Genomic DNA, 17,723 nt, shown 5'->3' on the forward strand with positions numbered 1-17,723 from the left:
ATTTGTAGAGGAGACCTGGCTTAGCTGACATCTACATAGCAGTGTCTTAAACAAGTGTTATCTGGGGGTGAGGAGGAGAAGGGCCCAGATTGTTCCCAAATATATATCTCTATGCTTCTGGGAAATTTTAGAAGAATTGAACAATGGATAATAGGCAGGCATTTTAAAAAACTGAATAAAAATGAATCTTCTGGAGAAATAGAATCAATAGGGTAAGTTCTAAGTATGATTTTAAAGCATGGGAAAAAGATGCTCATTCACAGAAGCAAAAAGAAAAAAATGAGAAGAAATTATAGGGATAAAAATTGTAGATCCCGTTTTTTTTCTTGGTTTAAAGATAATATAGATTGTTTAATCTATATAATAACATCGTTTGGGATAAGGGACTAGATATTTTATTTGCACATAAGTCAGACAGAAGAACATGAAAATCTGTCAGATTCAAGAAATAAGGCAGCAGTGCTCAAACTCAGGGGATCATGCACCTCCCTGGCCATCCCAAAGAGACATTTGACAATGTCTGGAGACATTTTTGATTTGTCACAAAGCATGGTCAAGGGTGAGGGTGATACTATCATTCCCTGGACAGAGGCCAGAGATACTGCTGTACATGGTACCAGGAACAGGGTAGCTCCCCATAGAAAGAATAACCCAGCATGAAATATCAGTAGTGCCAAGGCTGAGGAACTCTGAAAATGATCACTAAAGAATTTTATTAATAGTGGGAACTGACTTGAAATAATTACCTTCTGGTTGATTCTTAAATCTTAGAATATCTGAACACATGAAACCATCAAGAGATCCCACTGTTTTCTGGGACCACTAAACTTTAATGCTGAAACACCTAGAACAAGCTGAGGCTAGGGTTGTAGAAACAGAGATGATCTTATTAGAAATGTTAATCTTAGAAAGAAATCATTGTTATAAATGGATATGATTGAGGGAATTCTTCATTTGTGTGATTTACAGTACTGAATCCCAGACAGTTCCAGGTGAACTGGGGTGGACTGATGACCATAATATTTTGAATTACCTGTTATATCTTACACAATTGCCATGTACTTTTCTCAAAACCTTCTGTGGATAAAAGCAAAAAGTAAACAGATTGAAAAGGCTACAGAATGGGGAAAATAGTTGCAATTCATGTGTCTGATAAAGGATTAATTTCATATATATATATATATATATATATATATATATATATATATATAATTTAGATGTTTCTTCTCAAGAGGTATACAGATGGCCATTGGGTGATATATAAGAAGAAAAATACTCATTGTTAGGAATCGTCAGGGGAACATGCAAATCGAAACCATAATGAGATATCACCTCACATCTATAGGGATGACCATTATCAAAAAAAAAAAAAAAAAAAAGACATGAGAATGATGATAAGGAGAAATTTGGGAACTTTTGTAGCCTGTTGGAGGGACAGCAAAAGGGGCAGCTGCTGTGGAAAATAGTATGAAGGGTTTTTATAACAAAAAATAAATAACCATATGATGCAGTAATCTTGCTGCTGGGGATTTATCCAAAATAATTGAAGGTATGATTTCAAAGAGATATTGGCATACCCATGTTCACAGCAGAACTAGTCACAATAGCCAAGATGTGAAAACACACTAAATTTCTATGGACAAATCAGTGGATAAATCAAATTCAACATCTACATACAACAGAATACAATTCAGCCTTTAAAAAGATGGAAATTTAAAATTTGTGACTGAAAAGGTGAACAAAATTGACAACCCCCTGGCCAGACTCACTAAAAAGAGGAGAGAAAGAACCCAAATAACCAAAATTAGAAATGAAAAAGGAGAAATCATAACAGATACTGCAGAAATACAAAAAACCGTAAGAGAATACTATGAACAACTATACGGCAACAAGTTTGACAATCTGGAAGAAATGGACAATTTTCTAGAATCTTACACCCTGCCAAAACTGAATCAAGTAGAAACAGACCAACTGAACAGAACCATCACTAGAAATGAAATTGAAGAGGTCATAAAATCACTCCCTACAAATAAAAGTCCAGGACCAGATGGCTTCACAGGCGAATTCTATCAAACATATAAAGGTGAATTGCTGCCCATTCTCCTTAAACTCTTTCAAAAGGTTGAAGAAAAAGGAATACTCCCAAAGACATTCTATGAGGCCACCATCACCCTCATTCCAAAACCAGAGATACCACCAAAAAAGAAAACTATCGCCCAATATCATTGATGAATACAGATGCAACAATTCTCAACAAAGTCTTAGCCAACTGCAACCAACAACATATCAAAAAATTATACACCATGACCAGGTTGGGTTCATCCCAGGTTCACAAGGATGGTTCAACACACACAAATCAATCAGCATCATACACCACATTAACAAAAGAAAAGTCAAAAATCATATGATCATCTCAATAGACACAGAAAAAGCATTTGACAAAGTCCAACATCCATTCATGATCAAGACCCTCGCCAAAGTGGGTATAGAGGGAACATTCCTGAATATAATCAAAGCCATTTATGATAAACCCACAGCAAATATAATACTCAATGGAGAAAAACTGAAAGCCTTCTCACTCCAATCTGGAACAAGACAGGGATGCCCACTCTCACCACTGCTCTTCAACATCGTTTTGGAGGTCCTGGCCACAAGAGTTAGAAAAACAAAAGAAATAAAAGGCATCCATATAGGAAGAGAAGAGATCAAACTGTCACTGTATGCAGATGACATGATACTATACCTACAAAACCCTAAGGACTCAACCCCAAAACTCCTTGAACTGATTAATAAATTCAGCAAAGTAGCAGGATATAAGATTAACATTCAGAAGTCAGTTGCGTTTCTGTATACCAGCAATGAAACATTAGAAAAGGAATACAAAAATATGATACCTTTTAAAATTGCACCTCACAAAATCAAACACCTTGGAATACACCTGACCAAGGAGGTAAAGGACCTATATTCCGAGAACTATAAAACTTTAATCAAAGAAATCAAAGAAGATGTAAAGAAATGGAAAGATATTCCATATTCCTGGATTGGGAAAATCAATATTGTGAAAATGGCCAAACTATCCAAAGCAATCTACAGATTCAATGCAATCCCTAGCAAATTACCCAGGACATTTTTCACAGAACTAGAACAAACAATCCAAACATTTATATGGAACAACAAAAGACCCAGAATCGCCAAAGCAATCCTGAGAAACAAAAACCAAGCAGGAGGCATAACTCGCCTAGACTTCAAGAAATACTACAAAGCCACAGTCATCAAAACAGTGTGCTACTGGTACCAAAACAGACAGACAGACCAATGGAACAGAATAGAGAATCCCGAAATAAACCTTGACACCTATGGTCAATTAATCTTTGACAAGGGAGGCAAGAACATCAAATGGGAAAAAGAAAGTCTATTCAGCAAGCATTGCTGGGAAAACTGGACAGCTGCATGCAAAGCAATGAAACGAGAACACACCCTCACACCATGCACAAAAATAAACTCCAAATGGCTGAAAGACTTAAATATATACGACAGGACACCATCAAACTCCTAGAAGAAAACATAGGCAAAACACTCTCTGACATCAACATCATGAACATTTTCTCAGGTCAGTCTCCCAAAGCAATAGAAATTAGAGCAAAAATAAACCCATGGGACCTCATCAAACTGAAAAGCTTTTGCACAGCAGAAGAAACCCAAATGAAAACACAAAGACAACTTACAGAATGGGAGAAAACAGTTTCAAATGGTGCAACTGACAAGGGCTTAATCTCTAGACTATATAAACAACTTATACAATTCAACAGCAAAAAAACCAATCCATCAATGGAAAAATGGGCAAAAGACCTGAATAGACATTTCTCCAAGGAAGATATACAGATGGCCAACTAACACATGAAAAAATGCTCAACATCGCTGATTATAAGAGAAATGCAAATCAAAACTACCATGAGAGACCACCTCACACCAGTCAGAATGGCCATCATTAATAAATCCACAAATAACAAGTGCTGGAGGGGCTGTGGAGAAAAGGCAACCCTCCTGCACTGTTGGTGGGAATGTCAACTGGTACAGCCACTATGGAGAACAGTTTGGAGATACCTTAGAAATCTATCCATAGAACTTCCATATGACCCTGCAATCCCACTCTTGGGCATCTATCCGGACAAAACTCTGCTTAAAAGAGACACGTGCACCCGCATGTTCATTGCAGCCCTATTCACAATAGCCAGGACATGGAAACAACCCAAATGTCCATCGACAGATGATTGGATTCTGAAGAAGTGGTATATATACACCATGGAATACTACTCAGCCATAAAAAAGAATGACATCATGCCATTTGCAGCAACATGGATGGAACTAGAGAATCTCATACTGAGTGAAATGAGCCAGAAAGACAAAGACAAATACCATATGATATCACTTATAACTGGAATCTAATATCCAGCACAAATGAACATCTCCTCAGAAAAGAAAATCATGGACTTGGAGAAGAGACTTGTGGCGGTCTGATGGGAGGGGGAGGGAGTGGGAAGGATCGGCAGTTTGAACTTATCAGACACAACTTAGAATAGATTTACAAGGAGATCCTGCTGAATAGCATTGAGAACTTTGTCTAGATACTCATGTTGCAACAGAAGAAACGGTGGGGGAACAATTGTAATTGTAATGTATACATGTAAGGATAACCTGACCCCCTTGCTGTACAGTGGGAAAATAAAAAAAAATAAAAAATAAAAATAAATAAAATTTGTGACTGCATGGATAAACACTGAAGTCATCATGCTAAGTGAAATAAGCCAGTCCCAGAAAGGCAAATACTGTATGATTCCACCTAGATGATGTGTTCGATGTAATAGATTTCATAGAATCATAGAATGGGATGATCCCAGACAGAGGTCAGTGGAGGGGGAAGGGGGAAGTCACAAATCTAGGGGCATAAAGTTTCAGTTAAGCACGTTGAATAACTTCTAGTGCTGTACTGTACATAAAAATCAGGAGATCTGGCTGTGGTGCAACAAGATCAGCAGTGGCATAGGAGGGCTGGGACGTGGATACAGTATTGCTGTGGCTTAGTTAGAGGCTGCAGCTTGGATCTGATCCCTGGACTGGGTGCTCCAGATGCCTTGGGGCAGCCAAAAACAAACAAACAAAAAAAAACCAACAAAAAATCACATGTATCATCAAGAATACTCTAATGTACACAGACAATCTCTTAAGAGGATAGTATCATGGCCATGTTCTTACCACAATGAAATATTGTTTTTAAAGAGAAATATTGGTACATTATAATCACTAAAATATAAATTTTATTCGGATTCCATGATATTTTTCATTAATGTGCTCTTTCTTTTCTGGGATCCCATCAAGGGAACCACATAGTATTGTCATCAATCTCACAAATTGCCTCTGATCTGAGATGATTTTACACTGTTTTCTTGTTTTTCTTGGCTTTGACAATTCTAAGGAGCACTGCCTAAGTATCCTACAGAATGTTTCCAAATATGGGTTTGCTTAATGATTTTCTCAAATTAACTTGGGTTATGGGTTTGGAGGAAAGAATGTCACAGAGGTGAAGATTTTCTCACCACATCATACCAGGGGATAAATTATATCCACATTCTACCACTGGGGATGGTCACTTTGTCTTTTGCTCTGGATAGTATTGGCCAAGTTTCTCTAAACTTGAATGTGGGATTTGAAATGCAGTTGAGGTAATAACAGTTATTTCTCGAGTGTACTTTTTCTTTTTTAAATTTTACAGTTTATTTTGGAAGAGTTTCAGGGTAGAGTATGAAAGGATCTACAAGAGGCTTAGGGATATTAGCTTGCATCTCAGAATATTGGGAATAACAACAAAGACAATTTATTCATGTTCTATGTTTTAAGCTTCCTGTCTCACCTCCTCATTAGCATAAATAGATTGTTACTTCATATGGCAGTTCAACCAAGGCTGTATCTCAGGTCTCTTTATCAGGACTCTCTAGGCAGTCTCCATAAAATAACTGAGTAGCTGTGTTGTAAAAATTGAGAGCTTTTCTTGGACTTGAATGTTGATTTAAATTAACTCTAACTTTTAAGTATTATCTGAACATAGAAATAATCCATCCTAGATGGTTGTGTATATTAGGGAGGATTAATTTTTCCTCTAACCATTCTAATATTTATTATAAGACACCCTCATGGACACAGGTAAGTAATTTGAAAAAAATTTAACATTGTATATATCATTTCTTTCAACTCTCCTATCATCATCCTTTTTTTCTTTGTTTGTTTTTGGCCATACCTGCAGCATGTGGAAGTTCCCAGGCTGGGGATCAAAACTGCCCACAGCAATGATCTCTGTTCCCAGGCTGCTGCAGTGACGATGCTGGATCCTTAACCCACCCTGGCAAGAGGGATTTTATCTTCTATCATTAATTTTGCTTGAATTACTAACACATCCAACCTTTCATCTGTATTCTTTGAGTCTGAGTAAAATTCAAAATTCTGTGATAAAAATATTGAGAGAAGAATTTCTTGCTATTTTTGTGAGGGTAAAGTGAAAATTAGACAAGAATTTTACAACAGTTCAATGAAGCCATTTGAAATGGTTTTATAGTTTCAAACTTACATTGATGAATTATTGAGATTTTTTCTGGTTAACGTTGGATATGTAATGACAATTTATATTGTTTTACATATTCACAAATAAACGATCTACTACACATTGTCACTTACTTGGTATTTAGCTCAAGTAGAAGAGTGATGTCATAGAAATGTGATATTGATTTTGATGGGAATCAATGATAAATAATCCATTTTCAGAGGATAAACTTCATGTTTCTTCTCTATCTTGGCAAAGTATTATTAATTTTTAGCAAATTCAGAGGCACAATCCCTTTACCATTTATTCTGTGAAAAAGGAAATACATACTGTTTAAGTCTCCTGGCTTTTGCTTAAAAATTAATGGGTGACAAAATAAAGAGAATAATTTGATATTTTGACACTACAGGCACTAACAATAAATACTGATGGAAAATTTTATATTCTTTTATTATTTATCTTTAGATTTCAAATTATCTCTTTGGTAACTCTTACAACTGCTATAAAGCATAATTTAACAACCCAATCAAAAAAAAATGATCAGAAGATCTAAATAGACATTTCTGCAAAGAAGACAGATGGCCATAAAGAACATAAAAAAATCTCAATATCACTAATTACTAGATAAATACAAATCAAAACTACAATGAGATATCACCTCATACCAGTAAGAATTGCCATTATGAAAAGGTCTACAAAAAATAGCAAGTTCCCATCACGGCTTAGCAGAAATGAACCTGACTAGCATCCATGAGGATGGAGGTTTGATCCTGGCCTTACTCAGCAGGTTAAGGATCTAGTGTTGCTGTGAGCTGTGGTGTAGGTCACAGATGCAGCTCAGATCTGGTGTTTCTGTGGTTGTGGTGCAGGCCAGCGGCTACATCTCTGATTCAACCTCTAGCCTGGGAACTTCCATGTGCCATGAGTGTGGCCCTAAAAAAAAGCAAAAAAAAAAAAAAAAAAGCTACAAACAATACATGCTGGAGAGAGTATGGAAAAAAGGGAACCCTCCTACACTGTTGGTGGGATGTAAATTGGTACAACCACTATGGAGCATAGTATGACGATTCCTTAAAAAAACTAAAAGTATACCTACCATATGATCCAGCAATCCCACCCTTGGGCATGTATCTGGAGAAAACCATAAATTGAAAAGATATATGCACATGCACCCCAGTGTTCATTGCAGCACTACTTTCTATAGTCAAGACATGGAAGCAACCTAAATGTCCATCAACAGAAGAATAGATAATAATGGAGTTCCCATCATGGCTCAGCAGTTAATGAACCTGACTAATATCCATGAGGACGCAAGTTCAATCCCTGGTCTTGCTCAGTGGATTAAGGATCTGGTGTTGCTATGAGCTGTGGTGTAGGTCGTAGACACAGCTGGGATCCCACGTTGCAGTGGCTGTCATGTAGGCTGGCCAGCTCTGATTAGACCCCTAGCCTGGGACCCTCCATATGCTGCAAGTGCAGCCCAAAAAAGACAAAAAGACAAAAAAAGAAATAATGACATTTGAAGCAACATGGATGGACCTAGAAATTATCATACTAAGTGAAGTTAGTCAGACAGTAAAAACAAACATTTTATGTTATCTCTCATATGTGGAATCTAAAAAAAGGATACAAGTAAACTTATTTGCAGAGCAGAAACAGACTCATAGACTTTGAAAAACTTATGGTTACCAAAGGGGATAAGTGGTGTGGGGAGAGATGGACTGGGGCTTTGGGACTGACATATGCACACTTTCTATATGGAAAGATTAGCCAATGGGGACCAGTGGTATATGCAGCACAAAGAACTCTACCCAATATTCCGTGATAATCTATGAGGGGAAAGAATCTGAAAGCGAATGGATGTGTGGATATGTGTCGGGAGACATATTTCTACAATCTTTTCTTAGCCTGTTTCTATTTTCTATGCTGAAAACGCCATCTTATGCTGCTCTACTTTACCCCATATTCCTGCTTGAATAATAGTCACAGTGCTGGTAAATAACTTAAGCTTAAGAACAAAGACCAAAACACAAAAGTTATTCATGTGGTCAACTGAATGAGGACATAAAGCTTTGGTCCGGGCAGGCCTGACTGTTAAAATAAGAGAAAGAGCATCAAGAGAAAGAGGAGCCTCATGGCCCCAGAGGGTTTATGAGGGGTTCTTAGTGGGATGTATATCAGCAAGGAGATGGAGGTGCGAACCTAGGCATGCCAGGTTGCTGCAAATAGGCACACACAGTGATGATTCTCTAGATGCTATGCATAGACAGCTAATGCCAGGTTTCCTCAAAGTTAATTATTGTTAAATGCCTAAAGGTCAGAATAAAAGCTTAACCAGCTACAAGCTATGTGACTTTTAACATAATAAAAGAACTATATTCTGCACCTACAGCCCCCTACTCACTTGATGTAATCCTAAAGAGCACAATAAAAACAGCGTAGTTTCTTGAGGCTGCGTTTTGGTCCCTGAGACCTTGAGTGACCTGGTCCCCATATTTAATTAAGATAAATGTCTCTATGTCTTGTTTTATGTTAACTTTTTCTTCAGTCCTCACCTTCTGAGCTGGTCTTGGCAAATATGTATAACTGAGTACTTTATTGTACAAGAGAAATGATCACAGCCTTGTAAATCAACTCCACTTCAATAAAACTTAAAAAAAACCACACATAGTTAATGAGAGAGAGAGAGAGAGAAAAACAAATCAAAACTACAAGGAGATATCACCTCACACCAGTGAAAATGGCCATCATTAAAAAGTCTACAAACAATAAAAGCTAGAGAGAGTGTGGAGATCATTTGAGATCACTAATATGCAGAACCTAACAAAAATCTAATAAAATGATATAAAAGAACTTATGCATAAAACAGAAACAATCAAATATTTCAAAACCAAATGTATGGCTATGAAAGGGGAAATGATGGAGGAAGGGAGATTGGGATTCTCTGGACACACTGCTATATACAAAACTAATAATTAAGAAGTAGTACTTTAAAGAGCTTATTACATTTTTCAAGGAAAAAGAGTTGACCTCCTTCTGGCTTTAAAATATATCACTGAATCTATTTCTATGTCCATCAAAATATCTAGTTTAATTCATCAGCTCAATTTACTGTGCTAGAAAAAGTTTGGGTATCACATGGGTTTCTGCTGATACTTTAATTTTTATCAGCAGGATGCACTGAGACATTGAAGGTTTTGAGTTGTTTGACAATTTTATTTCAAACACACCATGTTTGATACCAACATGATATTTCTCTAAAGTTAATATAAACACTTTGTTTCCTCTCTTATTTTTCTCAGAATAAACACAACATATATTATTTTATTTCCGAAACATAACATATGGTAAAATTGTCCCCTGTGATAGAGTTCATTGCTGCTGGACAATCATATTCAAGTGAGGAGAGAATTTTTCTCTCCTTGCTGTTCCTTCTCCTGTATGGAATCAGTTTTGGCCAACCTGGGCATGCCTGCACCAATTCAGTCAGCTCTCTACTTCACACTCCCATGCAGTTTTTCCTCAGACACTTGTCTTTTGCAGATTTTTGCTACTCAACAATCATTGTGCCAAAGATGTTAGTATCTCAAGCAAGGAAATAATCCATCCCCTTTCTTGGGTTCATGGTGAAATTCTACTATTTTGCACATGCGTAGTCACTGAGGTCTTCCTCGTTAACTCGGATGGCCTTATGACTGTTTTGTGCCCATCCATGGCCCACTGCTGTACAGTCTTCATGTCCTGAAAACTCCGTACAGTGCTGGTTTCTGGCTGCTTACTTTTATGGAACTGTATGTTCTCTGACTGACTTGCATTTAGCTCTTGAGATCCCATCCTATCAATCGATGGTATTTAGCCACCTGTTTTGGGATCTATCTGCCATCTTTATTCTTGCCTTCTGTGACATTTCAAGTAATGAACTCATGGTGTCTTGATTAATGAACTCAAGTCCACTTTCAATCATGGCCAGTGATTGGCAAGATCATCGCCACTGTGATCATCCTCACCTCCTGTGTGTTTATTCTCATCACCATCCTGAGGGTGTGCTTTGCTGAGGGAAGATGCAAATCCTTTTCCACCTGTGTCTCCCACCTCACAGCATGGTTGTCTTTCACGGAATAGTCATTTTCATTTACTGCCAGAAAGCTTTGATTTTAGGGCTTGCATTTTAGGGATTTTAGTTACATTTCTACAAAACAATCACATAAAATTTTCTTTTATATTTCTTTAAGTGGTTTTATTTTACACATAAAATCTGGTTACTTCTTCACTTGCAAATTATAGGGATGAATATGCATTTCTCATTCTCTTACCAAAAGCATCCCCTGGTGGGGACCCAGCCTCTCCTATTGTTTGTAGGTCCTTGTCTTTGTATCCAACAGCATTTTTTGAAGTATTTTTTCCCTCTTTTTTTTTTTTTTTTTTTTTTTTTAGGAATATACCTGTGGCACATGGACGTTCCCACTTTAGGGATTGAATCGGAGCTGCCGGCCTATACCACAGCTCACGGCAATGCTGGATCCTTAACCTACCAAGCAAGGCCAGGGATTGAATCTGCATCCTCATGGTTTCTAGTCAGGTTCATTTCCACTGAGCCACAGTGGGAACTCCAACATTTGTGATGTGTTCATGGCCAGTCACCAAGAGACCCAGTGATTGGTTTCTGAGTGGACACTAGTTAGCTAGGGACTTAACTGTGGGATTTTTCTGGAATTACTGGAAGATTACTTTCTACTGAAGTTATTCCTATGGGCAAATAGAGGCTCAAAATTGCTCATAGCTCTCTTTGTCAAGATACATATATATTTTTTTCTATATAGATATATTTATATTTCTTCGTTAGGCAACATCTTCTTTCTAAATCTCAAGTCTTAAAACATGCCATGGACTTGCCAATCTCCTTGAAACCCCTTATAGTTTTTGTTTTTGATTTTTTTCCTCTACCATGTCTCATACACTATTCTTTACTTGACAAAATTCTAAGTGTCAAGTTCAATTTATCCTCTTTTTCTCTGTTTTGTATCTAGAACGCTATCTGACACACATTCATAGACTGAATGTATTTATTGAATTAAGACATTCAGATTGATTCTGGACTTAGATGACCAAAATTCCATTTGTATATGATGCACATGTAGCACATATTCAAATTATTGACTTCATTTGTAATTTACTTTCTACCTACATGTGCTTTAATTTTTTTTTTTTGTAGTCATTCTATTCTCATGTTTACTTTATGGATCTTCTCATTTTAAACACCTGGGTAGGTGCATGTTTTTTGCTTCTTTCCAGTTTATTCCACATCCTACTACATAGAAAACTCTGTTTGATAAGATTATTTGAGCAGGTTAAATCAAGTTAGATAGCAAGTATCGTAATCCAATTTTATGTGTAATAATCAACCATTTAGAAAACCATAATATATTTTTTCCTCAAGACACTATTAAGATGTAGAAAAACATGTTTCATCATTTTGTGTTTAATCAACTCAGCAGAATTGTAATTTCCCGGGTAAATGGTCCCACTGGGATTTGGGTATCAGAGTATAGGTGCCTGGGATTTGATATGAGATGAGAAAGCTAATCTCAAAAGCATCAAAGCAAAATATAAAAAGGCTTGCATCATCCTAGAGAACTACCACCTTCCTATGGGAGGCACACCTTTCTTCTTAGAACACAGAAGGCCTGATCAAATGGATTATAATAAAAAATTCCAATGGGCCAATTTCTTTAGTGTCAAAGTGTCAAAATTGATTTTTCACATGAAACATGAACTGATGTTAACAGTGTGGTAAGAAGATAAATGAAAAAGATAATCTGGTAAGTGTTCTTACCTTAATCCTAGGATGTTAAAGGTTGATGGAATTTTAAGTGCTTATCTTCCACAGCCACTGATTTTCTATTTAGAAACTGATATTTTGAGCATAAACATGCCTGGGGTAACACAGGTTTTAAGTCCTCAAGATTTATCCAACAAAAGCAACAGCAACTACAAAAACATTTAACACGAGGTTTCAAAAGGGCTGGATGACAGAACTAGGATTCACTTACTTATGTAGCTAATTTAGAATCTTTTCTCTTTTTATTTTATCAGTGGATTTCAAGCACTGTTAGTATGTTCCTTTGTTCCTCAGAGGCAAAGCCACATCTCAAGGTAAAAAAGATGGAACTTCTACTCATCAATATTAGGCTTCTCCTGGAATGGCAATATTTTATTTTAACTAGGAGAGTAGAGGCTAGTACTCTGAATTTGCTATATAGCAGTGTAATAAACTGCAATTACTTGGTATTGATGGAAAATGAGAGAGCTAATGAAAGTCAGAGTGGAGCCCAGATTTAAAGTTCACCCACTGGTTTGATGGTGTGTCATTTAATGAGAAAAACAATGGCTTTAAGGAATAGAAGTAATAAGTTATCAATATATGAAAAAAACTATGCATTATGCTGTACTCACTGTATATATCTAGGTGTTATCAGGATGCCCGCACTGATTTAAAGTTACTATTCTAGGGCATTCCCTTGTGGTTTAATGGGTTAAGGATCCAGGGTTGCCACTGTAGTGGTTTGGGTCACTGCTGTGGCACAGGTTCGATCCCTGGCCAGGGAACTTCCATGTGATGTGGTTGTGGTCCAAAAAACAAATACATACATACATAAAATTATTATTCTAATTATTTTAACTATTTAAAAATTTTTTTGTTAACATTGAGGTTATTATTTGCATTGCCATTTTTACTCTGTCACAACCTCAGAAGTCCAGGAGCACTGCAGAGAATAGAGATGGAGAATAGCACCGTGAAGATAAAGTTCTTTCTCATGGGATTCAATGACCATCCAGAACTACAGGATGCGCTTATTGCTATGTTTTTGTTCATTTACTCTGTTATGCTCATGGGGAAACTTAGGATGAAAACGTGACCAGAGGCTCACAGCAACCTAACCTTTATTTCTCCTAGGAGCCAGGGTTTAATACTGGCTAACTCAGGTAAATTTACAGAACACGGCCAACGCAAATAATGGTAATTGACTGTGCCTGGCAATGAAAATGTCATTGATGAAGTGGGAACCACAAAGGCGACAGAATAGAGAGGTAACTGAATGTCACGACACCCATGGTGTGGGTCTGGGTCTGTGCATGGCCTTCTAAGTCACTCTGTGTGGGAGGTCAGTGCCCCTTGCACACCCCTATGTACTTCTTTCTGTGCATATTGTCTTTCATAGATGCATGCTACCATTCTGTCATCGCCCCCAAGTTACTTGCTGACTTGCTTTCCAATAAGAAGACAATTTCTTACAATGGTTGTGTGGCACAGTTATATTTTTTTTTGCTCTTTGGTTGACACGGAATCTTTCCTATTGGCTGCCATAGCTTATGACCGGTATGTAGCCATCTGCAGGCCACTGCTCTATTCGGTTATTATGTCCAAAAGGATTTGCTGCCAGCTTGCCATTGGAGCCTTTTTGAGAGGCACCATGAACTTGGTTATTCACACCATTAAAACCTTTTATCTGTCTTTCTGCTCAAAAGAAATTAACCATTTCTTTTGTGATATCTCCCTACTCTTCTCTCTGTCCTGCTCTGACATGTATATACATGATGTTGTTCTGGTGGTCTTCACTAATTTGGTGGAAGCTATCTGCCTTCTGACAGTTCTTCTCTCTTATGTCTGCATCATAGCAGCTATTCTTAAAACAGGTTCTTCCCAGGGAAGAAGAAAATGATTCTTCCACCTGTGCTTCCCATTTGACTGTGGTCACTATCTACAACGGTACCCTGATTTTCACTTATTTGTGCTCCAGTACTGGTCAGTCCCTGGATATTGACAAAGTGACCTCCGTGTTCTATACCTTGATTATACCTATATTGAACCCCCTGATTTACAATCTAAGGAACAAAGATGTAAAAAATGCCTTTAGGAAAATGATGAACAGGAAATTGCGTTATTAAGCAATGATGATACTGAGCCTGACAGCTGTTCAACACTGTTTCTTGAGTATTGGTTCTAACCAATGGAAAAGTCAGCTTGATATAGAAGTTCCTCAATTCTATAGGCCAAGAGGACTCAACCATAAAATAGGACCAGAGCCTAACATTAGAGCCAGGCCTTCTCACATCACTTATATTATGCTTAATTCTTTATCATTTTCAAGTTGAAATTTTTATCACATTCATTGTTGGTGGAAGTGCGAGTTAGTAGTGTTTATAGAAGATTGTTTGCTAATATTCGTTATGGAGCATAATTCATCTGGCATATAAAAATTAAATATGCATGGACCATTTAAACTAGTAATTCTGTTCCTAGGAATAAACCTATAAAAGTTCATCACTTTCAAAAGTTATCCGTTGCATCATACTTTGGAGTAGAAAATTATTGAAAACAATCTAAATGTCCCTGAAGAGGGGACAGGTTAAATAAAATAAATTTGAATGTTTAAATATGTATTCCACGGGTAGATGTATCCTTCATATTATATTCCATATTTCCTATTCTTACTCCTTTTCTCTTCTTATCCTATGAATCTTGTTATTAGCTAGTCTCAATATTAGAAAAGCCGTTGATATATATATATCACAAGAAAGTTACTAAAAGCAATTCACTGAAACTCTTTGTTAATGTGATTTCTGAGTAAATACACACACATCTGAGCTGTGTAAACTGTATTCATCATAAAAAGATTTCCTCAAATAGTAACACATTCATGACCTTTTTTTCTGACTTCCCTCTTCAGTTACTGATCTTAACTCATATTCTAAACATCACTAGAATCTTCTGTGTTCCTCTTAAAACTCTTAGAATTTTCTTATCATGGAGTTATGTGTGTCCGTGTTGTAATCCTCTACTATATTTATCCATTAATAATTATTCTTTATTTGAACACTTGCCTATTTATCACTGTAGCTTCCCTATTGTATATACTGAGATTTATAAAATACACAAATTTTTATTATCGATTATTTTTTATTTAGATTATATATCTGTAATAGAAACTATTTCTTCCTCTTGCAGTATTTTTGGTTTATTTCTCGAAGGGGTACTGTATACACACATGTCTATTTTAAGATATTGTCAAGTATGATGGCTTTTTACAAAGCAGTTTGTGAATATCAACTACATTGATGCCTGGCTCATAAATTTTTTTTCACAAATAGATTTAGTCTGGTAGTCCTGTCGCGGTTCATTGGTTAATGAATCCGACTAGGAACCATGAGGTTGTGGGTTCGATCCCTGGCCTTGCTCAGTGGGTTAAGAATCCCACGTTGCTGTGGCTCTGGCATTGGCCAGCGGCTACAGCTCTGATTTGACCCCTGGCCTGGGAACCTCCGTATGTCTCGGGAGTGGCCCAAATAATAGCAAAAAGACAAAAAAAATATTAGATTTAGTCTGAAATCTCTTGATGGGTAAGCAATGAATATTTCTGGAAGATACCCTCTGAGAGGCAGAAATGGGAACTGAAGCAGATGAATGATGAGATGATAGTTTGGTCAGCAGCTGGGTCATGACCGGTAAAGAAGACATGGGTGGAAAGCCTAAAGCAAGTGACAGTGGTTCACATGTACCTGGACCATGTCCACAGGCGGGAAGATCTGCCCCACTCTTCCCTGAACAGGTTCCATTTACACTGCTTTCTGGGCATCCAGATGGTGACCACTTTTACTCTCAAAAATGTCCCTATACAAATTAGACCATGGTGTTCACTGCACAATTCTCTGCATTTGCTAAAAATCATTAAATAATACACTCACCCTGGATAAATTTCATGATGTGTCGATTATACCTCAATAATGGTTTTTTTTTTAGTCAAAAAAAGAGTGAAAACCCTAAGGTGAGTTGAATAGAGTAAGAGAGGATGAACTAGAGAGGAAAGCCTTCTGAAAATAAAAATGGATGCCTGCCAAGACCAGTTCAGCTGGTGAGGGCTGAAGAACAGGTGCTGTGAAACTTAAGGAAAAAAAGTTAACATAAAGCAAGACATAGAGACATTTATCTTAATTAAAGGTGGGAACCAGGGAACTCAAGGTCTCAGGGACCAAGAGCACCACCTCAAGAAACCACACTGCTTTTATTGTGCTCTTTAGGATTATGTCAAGTGAGGTACAGGATATAGTTTTTTTTATACATATTATTTTAAAAGTCTCATAGCTGGTAGATGGTTAAGGTTTTATTCTGACCTTTAGGCATTTAATAATTATCAGCATTGAGGAAGCTTGGCATTAGCTATCTATGCATCGCATTCTAGAGAATCATCATTGTGCTTCTGCAGACAATGTGCCTATCTGCAGCAACCCGGGGTGCCTGGGTTTGCACCTCAGTTCTCCTTGCTAATGCATATCCTGCTAATGACCGCTCATAAACCACTTGGGGCCATGAGGCTCATCTTCCTCTTATTCTTTAGAGGAAATATCACGTTGTGCAAATGGCATGCCCATCTGCACAGTCTGGCTTGCCTAGACCAATGCAGTATGTCCTCATTCAGCTGACCCTATGAATAACTTATGCCTTTAGGTCTTTTTTTCTTAAGCTTAAGTCATTTACCAGCACTGCGACTGTTTTCCAAGCAGGAATATGGGGTACAGTACAGCAGGACAAGATGGAGTTTTCAGCACAGAAAATAGAAGCAAAGAGGCTAAGAAAATATTGTAGAAACATGTCTTGCTACAGATGCCAGGTTCTAAATCCAGACGTCCATTCCACTCACTGCAGTGGAAACTGACTTTATAAGAAGGGTTTTGTCCACACAATGGGTGGTGACATATGGTTCGGATAATGTGGGATTTCAGTGGGGACAAATGGAATGAGAGCCTGAGAGAGATGAGAGCCACGTGCTTTGCCCTAGACAGCAGGAAATGGTGCCAGAAGTGCGTTGGTTCTCACAACAGATAGTGTTCCCTTTGTCGGTGAGTGAGCCCTTTCAGCTACAGCTCCTGGGACAGAGCCACACAGAACATAAAACATGGTATTTCTGGGTTGTTTAAACTCATTTCTTGGTCATGGGGGATCTGGGAATTAGATTACTAGAGTAGTTGCAGGCATCTGGCCTGGGTTGGGAGTGGTATGGCCAGCATGGGTCACTGTAAGAAATCTCCACTCATTTCCAACCTGGAATGAATTCAGGGAAATGCAAGTCCTGGG

At 37.5% G+C, this 17,723-nt stretch overlaps 1 pseudogene; it reads left to right on the forward strand.

The window, feature by feature from the left end:
- Window positions 1–13,302: 13,302 nt before the first annotated feature.
- Window positions 13,303–14,539, forward strand: LOC146406193 (olfactory receptor 5I1-like; annotated as a pseudogene).
- Window positions 14,540–17,723: the final 3,184 nt, after the last annotated feature.

Source organism: Sus scrofa, chromosome 1 (genome assembly GCF_054392235.1).
Source record: "Sus scrofa isolate SSC_HxYL_T2T_F1_AM1 chromosome 1, Sscrofa_HxYL_maternal_Yorkshire_Landrace_v2.0, whole genome shotgun sequence".
NCBI classification, from domain to species: domain Eukaryota; kingdom Metazoa; phylum Chordata; class Mammalia; order Artiodactyla; family Suidae; genus Sus; species Sus scrofa.